Below are 16353 nucleotides of genomic sequence, written 5' to 3'. Positions count from 1 at the left end.
TTCAGTTTCACACCTATGATCTCATTTGAGCCTTGAAAAAGCAACAACAGCTACACCACCATCTCTTAATTTAGAGAGAAAAAGTTAAGTTCCAAGTTTGGATAACTTGTCTTTAGGGAAAAAAAAAACTAGCAACGGGTGAAAACAAAAATTAGAAATGCAGCTTTCTGATTCTAAGAATGGTCGAGTGAAGCAACCTTCCATGGGATTTATAGAAACGAGCTGTGAGCTCTTGCCATCTTCTGAATAAGGAAGTTTGCACAATAGTCTTCCCTGCAGAACTTCCAACCAAACCGTGTCCTTGAATTTGAGAAGTATAAAATGTATCCAATAATGCAATGACCTTTAGCAAGCCAAGAAAAAAAAAAGAAAAAGAAAATCCAAGCAGATTGGATGATGGACCCATAACAGTCCCTAAGACTCACCACATCAGTTCAGTCTAATTCACTAGCTCCAGTACACTGAAACGGGTGGGTGGGAGGGGTCCGAAACTGACTGAACACTGGGTGATTTGTGATCATGGCACTTAGTCATTTCTGGACCCCAGTTTCACTAAGTTTGGTGTCAACAGTTCAGATCGCCCCACAGGCTCAGATGGTGTCCTTCATCAGAGGGGGAGTGTGGGGTAGCGGGTGGAGAAGGGGCAACAAAGCAAAACTGTGAAAAAGATGCCTAAATCCTAACAACCTTGGTCCAGTGGCCAGTGGCCACCACGTTCTCTGAATACACTCCACGCTTTCTCCTAACAGGTTTCCTCGTCAGTGTCCTTTACGTGCTCCCCCAATATTCCTGGTCCTGCAGGGGAACTGAAGTGGGGGGGGGGGGGGGGTGAAGATGCAGGAGAAGGGGCAAAGGCTGTTTTCCACTCCCATTTGACACAGGAAGAAAAGGGATCATCTTTCATCACTTGTCCTCAGAGATCTGATCACTGGAGGGATCCCAAAGCAGGGCTGACTATGGAGTCTGTAAAGGACACCTCCCCCTCCACCCCCAACACCACCACCACCACCTGTCAAATTCCAGGACTGGGGGGGGGCGGGGGGCTCCGAGTCATCACGAGAGAAAGAGAGAGAGAGAGAGAGAGAGAGAGAGAGAGAGAGAGAGAGAGAGAGAGAGAGAGAGCCGCTCCCACTTGGATCTTCCCCTTTCCACCGCCTCTCACTCCGGCTCCTGGATCCCTCGGGATATCCCAGGGATAAAGGTCCAGCCCCCGCTCCACCGGGCGCGGCCTGGCCTCCTGGCACCTCAGGTCCCTTCCGCTCCAGCGGGCACCCCCGCAGCGGGCGGGCACCTGTCCCTGCAGCCACCCTCGGCGGCTCCCCTCATCGCCCAAGAATCAAACGCCCCCACGGCACCACCGACACCGGGACTGCGAGCGGCCAGCAGCAGGCTGAGCCCCGCAGGCCCTGGGAGCGGCAGGAATCCTCGGAAACTTACAGTTTTCCTACAGCGTGCGCGTCACGGCGAGGTGACGTCACGGGACCCGGCGTTCGGGGAGGTCAAGCCGCCGGGCCCCGGGCTCCCGGGCCCTCGGCTCCGCCCCCAGCGCGAGGGGCGGGGAGGCCACGCCCCCTTTCCCCGGCGGCCACGCCCCGTCGCGGGGTCCGGCGCGCAGGCGCAGAGGCGCAGCCGAGCCGGGCCGCCTCCGTCGTGGGCTTTGGAAGCCGACGCCAGTGGCGTGGCCGCGCCGCGTGGGAGAGCGCTGGGCCGGGTGGAGGGCAGGGGAGGGAGTCGCTAGGCGCGGGCTCAGTCGGACGCGCCACACCAGCCGTGGCCAGGGGATTGAGTAGGGCTCCAGGATTGTCAGGTAGTGTGTGCTTCCCTCACGTGTTCGCTAAAAGTTCTCCACGTGTGGAAAAAGCCGTGCGCGCCCTATCAGGTGTCTGCGGGGCTGCAGCCTGCAGACGTCAGCCGTCCCGGGGGCCCTCGCTTGGTCCCTGCGCCGCTCCCCCACCCCCAACCCCCGCGCGGGTGGCCAGACCTGCCCTGGCTGAGCCCGCCCTCAAACCCGCCCTTCCGGCTCCTACTCCTGGTTCCAGGGGACGCCCACCGACCCCGCCCTGCGGGCGTTTCCCTGGGCCTTGCCTCTCCCCTTCCTACTGGATTTCCCGTGTGGGGCTCACCGAGGCCATTTACAGACCAATGTCCACCTCTGTTAAGGTTAACAAATGGTGATCTGTATAAACAAATACGTAATTTCCGGTGCCTAACCCCAGGACTCCTTTATGCTCTAAAATGTTTTTATGATTTTTTTATGCTATACTATTCAGTGAAAGGAAAAACAAAGCTCAAGGACTGGTAATAGAGCAACAGATTTTTCTAGCTTGTCGAATTCTTAACCTTATTACGGATGCAGCAGATCTGACTTACATCAGGTTCTTGTGGAGGACGTGGAAGACCAGCATTCCGGTCACCAGCTGTCTTTAGTGTTACGGTTCTTTACAGCTCATTTTAGGTTCATCTCTGCAAGATGACTGGTGCAGCTGCCCTAGCAGTAATAGTCCAAAACCAACAACCCCGTTCAAAGTCCAAAACCCACACATCCCCGTATAGTTTCCTGAGCTTATATAGGTTACGTATCCGGGTCCCTTAGCTGTTTCAATTTACCTGATTGGTTCCATACCTATCAGGTCAGTATGCGCTATGCAAAGAATCAATCAAATTGTAGGAAGTAAATTGGAGTTTGTGGGAAGATCATTGGCTCATCTTTCATATGTAAATGAAGGCTTGTGGGACAGATCACGTATGTAAATAGACTGGTCAACAGTTCTTGATTATCTACCTATCCTCATTTTTCCTCCATAGCACACGGGTAAGAGTGGGTATCATAAAGCCCCTACGGATATGGCAGTGAATGCCATCTTCTGAAACTGCTACCTCCTGGAGAGATGGAGTTTTACAGTGTCCATCCTTGTTCTCTGTTGGGAATGACAATGGCAGAAGAATCAGAGTCAGATTACAGATGGTGGGTCTAGTGGGCCATGGCAGATGTTTGAAGATTTTTAAAAGAGCAGTTGGTAAAGTGGTTCAATGACCAGGATCCTTTTGGAGTTCTTGGGCTCTGAGAAGACAAATTTGCTTTGTCAAAACTATTATATTTTACAGATTCCTTAAATGGCAATAGACCAGCAAAGAAGATATCACCACTGAGAAGGGGTCCCTTGGAGCCAGAGTAAATAGTAGAGTGAGTAGGGCATTTTTCTTATACCTGACAGACCCAGGTTCAATCCCTTATGGTCCCCAGGACTGCCAGGGGTAATTCCTAAGGACAGAGCCAGGAGTAAGCCCTGAACACAGCCAGTGTGGCTCAAAATCTAGAACAAAAGAAAGGGTTCCTTCAATTCAATCAGCTTAATAAATGATTGAATAAACAGCCATACTCCTACATCAAAAAATAAGGTAAAGGTAAAGGCCCTCCCGTTGATCGTCGATTTGCTCGAGCGGGCCCAGTAACGTCTCCATTGGAGACTTTGTTGTTACTGTGTCTGGCATATCGAATACTCTCGGTAGCTTGCCGGGCTCTCCGAGAGGGGCGAAGGAATCGAACTCGGGTCGGCCATGTTGGCCGCTTGTAAGGCGAACGCCCTACCCGCTGTGCGAAAAAGGGTCCCTTAATTCACATGCACAAGCAAGAAGCAAAGTTGAAAGTTGTACTTATAAATCAGGTGAGGTCACTGCTCATATACTTAATGGAATGTGTCAGAGAAGTACTTTAGGCCTTCTAGATATTGGGATATCCTTAGGTCAGAGTTGGAATCAGAGTTCTCTGTATCCATTGATGAAGAGTCATCTTGAATCAGATTTTTTGGCCTCTGAATGGGAGGGACCAATCCATCTTTTGAGTTGGAGAGTGATGACTGTGACTCAAAATCTCAGGAACCTTGATGGCTGTGGGAATAGAAGAATCAGAAATGAGTCCTTTCAAAGAGTTTGTGATACTGGTGACTCTGGTCTACCTTGGAGAGCTTTAACGAATACCAAGATTCCTGGGGATAAAGAGGTTCCTTAGGAGCCTGTTCTTAGAGAATACTTGCTGACCAAACTCTTCAAGTCTCTTGAAAAAAAGCTGAACTGTAAGAATATGCCTTTTTAGCAAGGAATACTCAGAGTCAAACAATAAATTGGTCAGTGCAGATGAAGGCTCTCCCGTTATAGAATTCCACAGGGGCTAAAACACAAGCCCATGGAAGGGGCACTGTGAATTCAGAGTGAAGCCAGAGGAAGAACTTGACACCAATTTTGAGAAGTTTCTTTAGTTTCTGAATTGTGTCTGTAATTTCTGACTTAACTCTTTCCACTTTTCCTAATGATTGACACCTCCAGGTGGAATATAAATAATATTTAATTCCAGACTTTGGCCACCTACAGGGCTACTTCTGCAGTGAAAGAGGTATTACTGTCACTGTAAGCTACAGAGTTGCCTAAATTGAGAAGTTATTTCCTGGAAAAGTGCCTTAGGTGCATCTTGTACTCTTTCAGTCTTTCAGTATCCAATAAATATTCATCAAGTAAAGGTATCCACTAAGTAAAGATATTGACTAAGACCAGCAATTATTTGAACACACCTTATAGGGCAACTGAGTAAAGCCCAATTCTTCAGGATGTGCCATGCCTTTGCATATTGGTGATTAATGGGATACTGAACTCCCTGAGGGTTGTTGTACACACAGATTCACAATTCTAACACATTTGATACCAAACCACTGATATTCCTTTCCCAGTAAAGATGAGCACCTATGGATGTGGAGTTTGACTCTACGCAAATGACAAGTCTGTAAGCTCTTGATGGTCTTCCGCAGGAAAGCTTGGGTCAGATGAAGAGTGTTCTCTTCCAGAGTCATCCCTCTTTCTCTTCATATTCTCTTGTCAGTGCCCGAGATCACTCCTCTTCCATATGGGACAGGCAAATGTCCCCAAAATATGACTGAAGGGTTAACGTCAAGACTGCCAACAACATATGTCTTTTGGATGACCTTTTGGCTTCTGGACCTGCCATTTTATTTCCCAATGTCAGTTCACTGCTGTCTCATTCATTACCTCAGCAATATATAATTGCAACCCTTGAAGGCAGACGTACAGCATTTGGTAGCGCATTTGAGAGCTGTACTTAACAAGAGGTTTTTGGTGATCAAAAATCCCCCTTCCTTTCAAATAGTATCATGTGTGCACAAGACCAGAAAAGCATACTTGGAATTTGTGCAAATGTTGATCAATTTGTCCATTCTTAGCTCCTGGGTTCTAGTCAAGGCTCTGAGGTTTAGTTAGTTGGGTCAGACATCCCAGACCACTTTCCACCACTACATATACTCAGATTTACATGTGCTTTGTTCTACAAAGGAACAGCCATCAAAATGGGATATGGATTTTCCAAAGAATTATGGACAAGTCGAGTCGGCTTACATAAGTGTGTTCAAGGGTTTGGTGTCAAGAGTGTTCTAATTGTGAGAAGGGTTCTGCACAGGAAGTAAAGAAGCCAAAATTAAGAGTCCATAGCTTCAAAGTAAATTATTATCCGAAGAGATGGTTTTCTGTCATTCAAAGGCTTCCCTTGTTTTCTAGGATGACATTTTTAGTGAGGTGTGCAGATGATTAAGACTCCTCCAAAATTTAATTTAAATGTCTCCTGTGCCAGCAAAGTGGTGATGACTTTGTTACTTACTGTTCATAGGTAACTATCACACTGATGGCCAGATCTGTTTTATCCTCAAATATCCCACCAGTAACTTTTCTGTACCTATGAAGTTGTTAAAGCTTCTTGAAGGACAGAAAGAGCAAGTGAGATAAGTGTTCAAGCAAAAGTATCGGCCTGAAGAGTGAGCCTAAAATACTTTTTTAAGAAAGAGAGAGGCCCGCCCACCTAGCCCCCCTTTCTTCTGCACAGGTGGGACCGTTTGTGCACCCCCCATCTCCCCGCCCCCCGTAGCCCCTATCCCCTGCCACCCAGCACCCGCCAGAGTTCCACCACGCATGCCCGCCCATCTGCCATGCCCTGCCTTCTGCACAGGTGGGACCATCAGTACACTCCCCATCCCACCCCACCCTGCAGCCGATCAGGATCTCCTGACACCCGGAAAGATTCCTGAGGGGACCCTCCGGAGTTACGACTGCACAACTGCCCACCTAGCCCCTACCTTTCTCCTGTACAAGCGCTTGGCACAGTCTCCTGGCATCCCTACAGGCTGGAGGTGTGGCCTCCACTGTAAGGGGCGTGACCTCCTCAAAACTGGGCAGTGGCCTTCTGTGTGGGCAGCAGCCACAGTTATTTTCCTCATTCCTAGAACTGTCAACTCATATCCCAACCTATATCACCTAATTCTGTGCAAAACGTCCCAGCCACCTCAAACACAATACAACAATCCACTGGCCTACATCAACTCCGTTTAAAAAAACGGTGTATGCAAAAAGCTATACAAGCCCTATATAAAAGAACACATCCTCTAATGCTTCACTAGATGCCTATCATAAGTCACAGAATAATGATTGAGAGGAAGGACATATTATAGAAGGGGAGAAGGGTGACCACCATCAACTAAGCTCATTCAGAACCCTTTCCCTCAATAAGAGGGATCAGTGCTAGTGAACTTGAAGGTTCTATCTCTATACAACCACAACAACATGAAGAAACAGTGCAAATCTCCAAATCGAGAAGAGGACAAAGAAAAGAGGCCCGAATCCTCAACAGGGGTTACCCACAAATATGATCTCTCTGATAAAGAATTCCAAGATAAAATATTGAAGATGTTCAAGGAACTCAAAGAATCTACGGAGCAGACATCCAGAAAATTAAAGAAAGAAATGAAAGAAATAGTGGATCGGATAGTCGAGAAAATACAGGAAGAAATGAGAGCAGAAATCAAAAAGCTACAAAAAGAAGTATGACAAAGAAAGGATTTGGTAGATGAAGTTAAAAACTCAGTGAGTTCCCTCAACAGTAGAATGACTACAGCAGAAGACCGGATCAGTGAGATTGAAGATGAGCAGCAGAAATCATATAGGCAACAACAAACAATGGGAGAAGACCTCAAATTAGCTCTAAGGCAAACCAGAGACCTAAGGATAACGCCAAGAGGAACAACATTAGAAGTACCAAAAGGACAGGGAGGCAACCCCAATGAAAAAGCCACAGTGAAAGAAATCATTTCTGAAAAGTTCCCAGAGTTAAAGAATGCAGACATCCAGATCCAAGGAGCCAGAAGGGTTCCAGCTAAAAGAGACCCTAATAAAAACACTCCAAGGCATATCATAGTCAGAATGATGGATGCTGTGGATAGAGACACAATACTGCAAGCAGTAAGGTCAAAGAAGGAAATTACATACAAAGGAGCACCCCGTAGATGTAAAGCAGACCTACCAGAGGAAACCCTCCAAGCCCAAAGACAATGGTGGGATATAGTGAAAAAAACTCAATGAAGTGAACGCCTCACTCAAACTGGATGGCACAATACACCATTTTATAGATAAACAACAGCTCAGGAACTTCATAGACTCAAAACCAAACCTAAAGAAAGGACTAAAGGGGCTCATGTAAGACAAGAAGAAAAATACCTATAAGCAAAACCAACTCCTACAGAAATATGGCACAAAACCTCATGACAATAATCTCTCTCAATGTCAATGATCTAAATGCACCAATCAAGAGACAAAGAGTGGCAAAATAGATCCAGAAACTGAAACCAATATTCTGCTGCCTACAAGAAACACATCTGAACAGTCAGAGCAAGCACAAACTCAAAGTTAAAGGATGGAAAACATACCTGTAAGCAAACAGCTCCCTCAAAGAGGCTGGGGTGGCCATACTAGTATCCGACAACATAGATTTCAGGTTGAAAAAGATTAGAAGGGAGAGCGAAGGCCATTGTCTATTTATCAAGGGATATGTACAACAGAAAGAAATCATACACTAAAATGTATACGCACTTAATGAGGAACCAGCTAAGTACTTAAAACAACTGCTAAAAGATTTTAAGGAGGACATTTCTAGCAACAAAGTAGTAGTTGGAGACTTCAGCACCGCCTTATCACCTCTGGATAGATCAACAAGAACAAAACTCAGCAAGGAAACATTGGCTTTGAAGGAAGAAATAGACGAGAGAGGTCTAATAGACCTATACAGGGCTTTACACCCCCAAAAGAAAGAATACACATTCTTTTCCAGTGCACATGGAACATTTAACAAAATAGACCACGTGGTAGGTCACAAAACATACCTCAATAGAATCAGGAAGATTGAAATATTATCAACAATTTTTTCAGCTCATGATGCACTGAAGATAGAGGCTAATCACCCACAGTTGGAGAACCAAATCAAACACCTGGAAATTAAGCAACTCAATGTTGAACAATGAGTGGGTAAGGAAGGAAGTCAAGAATGAAATCAAAAGATACCTGGAAACATATAAGAATGAAGACATGTGCTACCAGAACCTAATGGATGCAGCTAAAGTCATGTTAAGATGAAAATTTATAGCTTTGCAAAAATTCCTAAGGAAAGAAGAAAGGGCCTACATAGGTAACCTTACTTCACAGCTCAAAATCTTAGAAAAAGGCTCCCTTCCACCTTTTTCCCCCTGGACAGCAAGACTGTGGCCACCTCGGAGCTCTTCGGAAAGCCAGGTATGAGCCGGCAGTGACGGGGCAACTGAAACCTCATGGGAAGGGGGGCATTCCCGGCTCGTCCTTAATACCCTACTAAGGTCAAGAATTGCCCCCCACGAGCGGCTCTCCAGCATGGTCATGGCTTCAGAAGCACAAGGACTTAATGCAGAGCCCGGCAGCTTGAGGCAGAAAAGTGAATGGACTGTGCATTAATCCACGGTACCATGCCTGCCCGGGAGGGAAAGGGTGTTGCTCCCTTCCACCTTTTTCCCCCTGGACAGCAAGATGGCGGCCTTCTCCGAGCTCTTTGGAAAACCAGGTATGAGCTGGCCATGACGGGGCAACTGAAACCTCATGGGAAGAAGGGCATGCCCGGCTTGTCCTTCACGCCCTACCAATGTCACGAGTTGCCCCCCACGAGTGGCTCTCTGGCACGGCCATGGCTCCAGAGCCACAGAAAAGAATCTCATAATTATCTGGCTCATGGCAAAAACACCTCCAGGCTTAATAAGCAAAATATCAGAAATCCAAATTCACATGGCCACGATAGCGGCCACGCAACATCATATGGTTCTCATAACTAACTGTAGAAAACAAATTATTTCACAATGCCTTTTCAGCAGTTCTGATTGTTGGGTGTAAACTGTAAACAATAATGATTCATCTTTTGTCGAAATAATGAACGTAATCAAAGTAGATAGAGTGTTAGGTAGAATTCATCTGCCTCACAGACATTGGCAGGGGTGGGAGAGGGGGTATATTTGGGTTCTTGGTGGTGAAAAATAAGTACTGTTGAAGGGAAATGTGTTTGATCATTGCATAACTGAGACTTAAACCTGAAAGCTTTGTAACTTTTCCCACAGTGATTCAATAAATAAATATAAAAAAATCTTAGAAAAAGACCAACAAAAGGAACCCAAATCCAGCCAAAGGAAAGAAATAATAAAACTTAGAGCAGAAATTAACGACATGGAAACCCAAAAAACAATCCAAAAGGTCAATGAAACCAAGAGCTGGTTCTTTGAGAAAATAAACAAGATAGATTAACCACTAGCAAGACTCACAAAGAAAGAGAGAAAGAACCCTAATAAACCATATCAAAAACGAAAAAGGGGGCATCACAATCGAAACCAATGAAATTCAAAAGATCATCAGAGAATACTTTGAGAGTCTGTATGCAAAAAAAAAAACAAGAGAACCTAGAAGAAATGGATAAATTCCTGGATTCCTATAATCTCCCAAGATTGAACCAAGAAGACTTGGAATACCTGAATAGACCCAGTCATATCAAGGAAATTGAAACTGTAATCAAAAGTCTTCCCAAAAACAAAAGCCCGGGCCCAGGTGGATTCACTAGCGAATTCTTCCAAACATTTAAAGAGGACCTGTTGCCAGTTCTCCTCAAGCTTTTCCAGGAAATTGAAAAAACAGAAACTCTCCCAAACAGTTTCTATGTGGCACATATCTCCTAATACCAAAAGCGAACAAAGACACCACCAAGAAAGTAAACTACATACCAATATCCCTGATGAAGATGGATGCAAAGATCCTCAAAAAATATTAGCAAATAGAACCCAACAACTCATCAAAAAGATCATACACCACAACCAAGTGGGATTCATCGCAGGGATGCAAGGATGGTTTAACATTCAGAAATCAATCAACATAATCCATCATATCAACAAAAGTAAAGATAAAAACCATATGATCATATCAATAGATGCAGAGAAAGCATTTCACAAGATCCAACACACGTTTATGATGAAAACTCTCACCAAAATAGGTTTAGAAGGAACCTTCCTAAGATAGTCAAAGCCATTTACAACAAACCTACGGCAAGCATTATTCTCAATGGGAAAAAACTAAGGGCCTTCCCTCTAAGATTAGGGACAAGACAAGGATGCCCACTCTCACCACTTCTGTTCAATATAGTACTGGAAGTACTTGTAATAGTAGTTAGGCAAGAAAAAAGATATTAAGGGCATCCAGAGAGGAAAGGAAGAAATCAAGCTCTCACTATTTGCAGATGATATGATACTATATCTAGAGAATCCTAAAACCTCTACCAAGAAACTCCTAGAAACAATAGACTTGTACAGTAACATCGCAGGCTACAAAATTAATACCCAAAATCCATGGTCTTCCTATGCGCAAATAATGAGACAGAGGAAAGTGACATGAAAAAAACAATGCCATTCACAATTGTGCCCCAGAAAATCGAGTACCTAGGAATCAACTTAACTAAGGATGTAGAAGACCTGTACACAAAAAACTACAAAACACTACTTCAGGAAATAAAAGAGACATGAGGAAATAGAAACATATCCCCTGCTCATGGATAGGAAGAATTAACATTGTCAAAATGGCAATACTCCCAAAGCATTATACAGATTCAATGTGATCCCTATAAGGTTGCCCATGAAATTCTTCAAAGAAATAGATCAAGCACTCCTGAAATTCATATGGAACAACAAACGCTCACGAATAGCTGAAGCAATTCTTGTGAAAAAGACATTGGGAGGTATTACCCTCCCCAGCCTCAAACTCTACTACAAAGTGGTAACAATTAAAACAGCATGGTACTGGAACAAAGGCAGAGCCAGAGACCAGTGGAACAGGGTTGAATATCCTTACACACAACCCCAAATGTATGAACATCTGATCTTTGATAAGGGAGCAAGAAATGTGAAATGGAGCAAGGAACGCCTCTTTAAAAATGCTGCTGGCATAACTGGACAACCTCATCCCAAAAAATGGGCTTAGACCTTGACCTAACACCATGCACAAAAGTCAGATCAAAATGGATTGAAGATCTCAACATCAGGCAAGGATCCATAAGGTACATTGAAGACAAGGTCAGCAAAACCCTCAACGATATTGAGTCTAACAGTATCTTCAAAGACGACACTTCACTGACCAACCAAGTGGAGACAGAGACAAACAAATGGGACTATCTTAAACTAAGAAGCTTCTGCACCGCAAAATATCATCATCATCATTTCATCACGGCCATCCTGTTATTCGTCGATTGCCTCAAGCAGGCCCCTGTAATGTCTCCTTCATCCTAGCCCTGAGATTTTTAAGAAAGTGCTATATTCAAGGCTCTTTAGGAGAATGAGACCCATCATTGTTACTGGTATTTGGCATATTGGGTTCGCCACGGGGGGTTTGCCAGACTCTGCCGTGTGAGTAGGTTACATTCGGTAGCCTGCCAGTTTGTCCAAAGTAGGAACGAGACAATAAGATGTCATAATAAGATGCCCAGAACTGACCTTCCAGCAGCCCTACGACCAGGCCCACCTGCTGGAGGCCATCCCGCCCCCGGAGGTCCTTAACCCCTCGGCCTCCCTGCCCATGCTCATCTGGGACTCCCTCCTGGCACCACAGACGCGGCCGCAGAGAGCAGCTGAGCGAAGCCCACAAAGGCGTGAGAGAAGAACAGAGAGATCGACTCACTCTCACTCTGCGATGGGTGTGGCGGTGGGGCTGGACTGAGCCAGGATGCCCCCAGGGTCCCCACCTTGGCCACCTTCTTTAGTTCTTGTGCTGCAGTTTGCCCCCTTGTGAAGTGGCGATGACACAGCTCTCCAGGCTGCGTGCCAGAGGCTCTGGGCATCTGTCGACACCACACTCTGTCTACACCCACAAAAGATACAGTGACCAAAATATAAAGATAATCTACAGAATGGGAAATGATATTCACCCAATACCCATCGGACAAGGGGTTGATATCAAGGATAGATAAGGCACTGGTTGAACTCTACAAGAAGAAAACATCCAACCCCATCAGAAAATGGGGTGAAGAAATGAACAGAAACTTTCTCAAGGAAGAAATCCGAATGGCAAAAAGGCACATGAAAAAATGCTCTTCATCACTAATCATCAGGGAGATGCAGATCAAAACAACTATGAGATACCACTTCACACCCCAGAGACTGGCACACATCCAAAAGAAAATAAGCAGCCAGTGTTGGCGTGGATGTGGGGAGAAAGGGACCCTTCTACACTGCTGGTGGAAATGCAGACTGGTTCACTTCTTCTGGAAAACAGTATGTTCGCTTCTCAAAAATTAGAAATTGAGCCTCCATTTTACCCAGCAATACCACTCCTGGAAATATATCCCAGAGATGAAAAACAGTGTAGTTGAAGTGACATCTGCACTTGTTTGTTCAGCACGCTTTACAATAGCCAAAATTTGAAAAAAACCCGAGTGCCCGAGAACAGATGACTGATTAAAGAAACTTTGGTACTTCTACACAATGGAATACTATGCAGCTATTAGAAAAGATGGTAAAGACCCTGCCGTTGTTCATTGATTTGCTCGAGCGGGCCCAGAAACATCTCCATTGGAGACTTTGTTGTTACTGTGTCTGGCATATCGAATACGTCACAGGGAGCTTGCCAGGCTCTGCCGTGCGGGCGAGATACTCTCAGTAGCTTGCCGGGCTCTCCGAGAGGGGCGGAGGAATCGAACCTGGCTTGGGCGGGCTGGCTGCATGCAAGGCAAACGCCCTACCGCTGTGCTATCGCTCCAGCCCTGGAAAAGATGAAGTCATGAAATTTACATACAAATGGTTCTACATGGAAAGTGTCATGCTAAGTGAAATGAATCGGAAAGAGAGGGAGAGACATAGAAAGATTACATTCATCTATGGAATATAGAGTAACAGAATAGGAGACTAACACCCAAGAATAGTTGAGATAAGTACCAGGAGGTTCCCTCCACGGCTTGGAGGCCATCCGCTTATGCTGGGGGAAAAGGCAGCTCAGAAAGAGAAGGGAACACCAAATAAAGGGTGTTGGGAGGATCCACCCAGGGTGGGAGATGCATGCTGAAAGTAGACTATAGAGTGAACATGATTGCCACTCAATACCTCTATTGCAAACCACAACACCCAATAGAAGTGAGAGAACAAAAGGATATGCCCTGCCATGGAGGCAGGGTGTGATGGGTGGAATTGGGGGATTGTGGGTGGGATACTGGGACCATTAGTGGTGGAGAAAGGGCACTGGTGGATGGATGGGTACTCGATCATTGCATAACTGAAACCCAAGCACAAAAATTTGTAAGTCTACAGCTGTACCTCATGGTGTTTCACTAATAAAAATTAAAAATCTGTCACTGTCACTGTCACTGTCCTCCCGTTGTTCATCGATTTGCTCAAGCAGGCCCAGTAACGTCTCCATCATGAAACTTGTTACTGTGTTTGGCATATTGAATATGTCACAGGTAGCTTGCTAGGCTTTGCCATGTGGGTGAGATACTCTCGGTAGCTTGCCGGGCTCTCCGAGAGGGCGGAGGAATCGAATTTGGGTCGGCCATGTTGGCTGCGTGCAAGGCAAATGCCCTACCTGCTGTGCTATCGCTCTAGCCCAATAAAAGTTTAAAATAAATAAATAAAAAAGATAGAGAAACTGTAGACCTTCAAAGATTAGCATTGAAATATTGAAGGCATTCTTTTAAGGACCTTGGAATTTCAATTTTCCGAGTGATAGCACAGCGGGAAGGGCATTTGTTTTACACATTGCCGACTCAGGTTTGATTCCTTTGTCCCTCTCAGAGAGCCCGGCAAGATACCGAAAGCATCCCACCCGCATGGCAGATTCTGGCAATCTCCCCGTCACGTATTCGAGATGCCCAAAGCAGTAACAACAAGTCTCACAATGGAGACGTTACTGGTGTCTACTTGAGCAAATCGATGAACAACGGAAGGACAGTGCTACAGTGCTATGTGCTTCTTTATTTAGACATCTACCACTCCTTGTTAACTGATTTTCAGAGCCCATTGCTTAATTAACTCTTCCCTTAACTCTATTTAGCAAATTGAGCAAAGCTGAGTCTTAGTGGTAGGGAAAATAGAAAAGAAGTAATATAATGGTTAATACTTCTGGACTGTTTATATGTGGCAAACATAATCCTTCCAACTGGACAAAGTGCTCTTATTAGCTCTATTTCATAGAAAAGACATGAAAGATGGCAGGAGACTAAGTGCTCATGTCATACAATCTCTGAGTATCTGTGTCAATGTTAGGACCACGAACTGCAGTACAAGAAATGCAAGAAATAAACTTTTGTTAAGTCGAATTCTAGCTTCAAGGTACTGTCCACATTTTTAAGTCACTGTTTCCCAGTCTGCATTCATTTTCTACCATACTAGTGGATCATTAGCCCAGAAAAAACAGTAGTTATAATCCAAAACATGGTAATACCATTGTATCATACCAGTATCACTGTATCACTGTATCACTGTCCTCCCATTGTTCATCGATTTGCTCGAGCGGGCCCAGTAATGTCTCCATTGGAGACTTTGTTATTACTGTGTTTGGCATATCGAATACATCACGGGTAGCTTGCTAGGCTCTGCCGTGTGGGCGAGATACTTTTGGTAGTTTGCCAGGCTCTCCAAGAGGGGCGGAGGAATCAAACTCGGGTCGGCCATGTTGGCTGTGTGCAAGGCAAATGCCCTACCGCTGTGCTATCGTTCTAATTCGGGTAAATTTTCCCAAAACACAAATGTGGGGGAGATTAGTGTATTCTAGTAACGTGTATATTCTGGGATGATATGTAATGTTAATGTATTAATTATGTTAGTGTATTATGCTTCTCAAAAAATGTAATACAATTATTGCCTTGCCTTGCCTGACTTCTCTGCATATTTCATCCTTCAGACTCATAATCAAGAGAAACAAAATCCAATTTTGGAACACTTTTGCATTCCTCTCAGCTCCAGAATCTTCTCTGAGAGATTTTTTTTTCCCCAAGTAATGCACACAATAATCACATCACTCCTAAATTCAAAAAGGCTCTTATCTCCAGCACAAACCCAAGATTTTACTAATTACTTAATAACAACAAAGAGTTCATAAAAAAAGAATTGCACCCAATAATAAAGTGTTGAGATAAAGGGCCAGAGATTAGTAACTTGATGGAAAAAAGGACCTGGGACAAAGATTAGAGATCATCTTAGGAGGGATGATGTGTTTTTAATCCTACACATGTTTAATATCACTCAATTTACAAACTATTTTAAGTTTCTTATTTTAATGATTACAGTTTAGACTATATGCTTATCAAATATTAATGTTTATGGTTTTAATCTACACAGTTACCTTACCACCACCAAAGTACCCAAGACACCCCACCAATGTCCTTGTGTTACTCCCACTCTATCTCATTATTCCCATCATCCCTGTCCCCATCCACAACATAAACACTGCACCCTTGCTTGGTATTTTTCAGTTCTGTAACCCAGAGTCAAGGGGTTGTTATTTTTGGTGTATTCTGTTCCCTTGTTTCATTTCTCTGTACATTACAGATGAGTGAGATTATCTAGCATTTGCCTTTTCCCCTCTGATTTATTTCACTTTAATGTGATGTTCTCCAGTTCTACCCACATTGCAGTGAACCGTATGTTTTAATTTTTTCTTGTGGTTGCATAGTGTCTCATTTTCTTATGCCTCTGTTTTTCATACCTTGGCTAATTTCTGTCTTATAGGGACTTCCTCTGAGAATCTTCCCCTAAAATGCCTTTGCTCTAGGCATTGAAAATAACTAATTTTTTCCTCTGCTAAATAAGCAAACTCTTTGCGACATTGTTGGTCTTGTTCAACAACAAATCTCTACTTGTTTCTGAGTATCCTTCCCTAGGAAGGTACTCAATAAATGTGTGTGGAGAAATGAAAATATGGTTGAACTCAGAATCAAAATTTCTCTATATTCTAGCTACTTTCTTAAAAGGGGCACTGGGTCAATAGAAA

General features: G+C 44.4%; 1 protein-coding gene across 2 annotated transcripts in view; it reads right to left on the bottom strand.

Moving 5' to 3' along the window:
* The window catches only part of ZNF438 (zinc finger protein 438), a 178453-nt gene extending 176927 nt beyond the window's left edge, over positions 1-1526 (bottom strand). For both annotated transcript variants that reach the window (XM_056133061.1, XM_056133068.1), the window contains exon 1: positions 1438-1526. The gene's annotated coding sequence lies outside the window, so the exon portion shown is untranslated. The remainder of the gene's footprint in view (positions 1-1437) is intronic.
* Positions 1527-16353: the final 14827 nt, after the last annotated feature.

The sequence above is a fragment of the Sorex fumeus genome, unplaced genomic scaffold (assembly GCF_029834395.1).
Source record: "Sorex fumeus unplaced genomic scaffold, SorFum_2.1 ptg000007l, whole genome shotgun sequence".
Taxonomy (NCBI): Eukaryota; Metazoa; Chordata; class Mammalia; order Eulipotyphla; family Soricidae; genus Sorex; species Sorex fumeus.
This window is presented reverse-complemented; position numbering and strand designations above follow the sequence as displayed.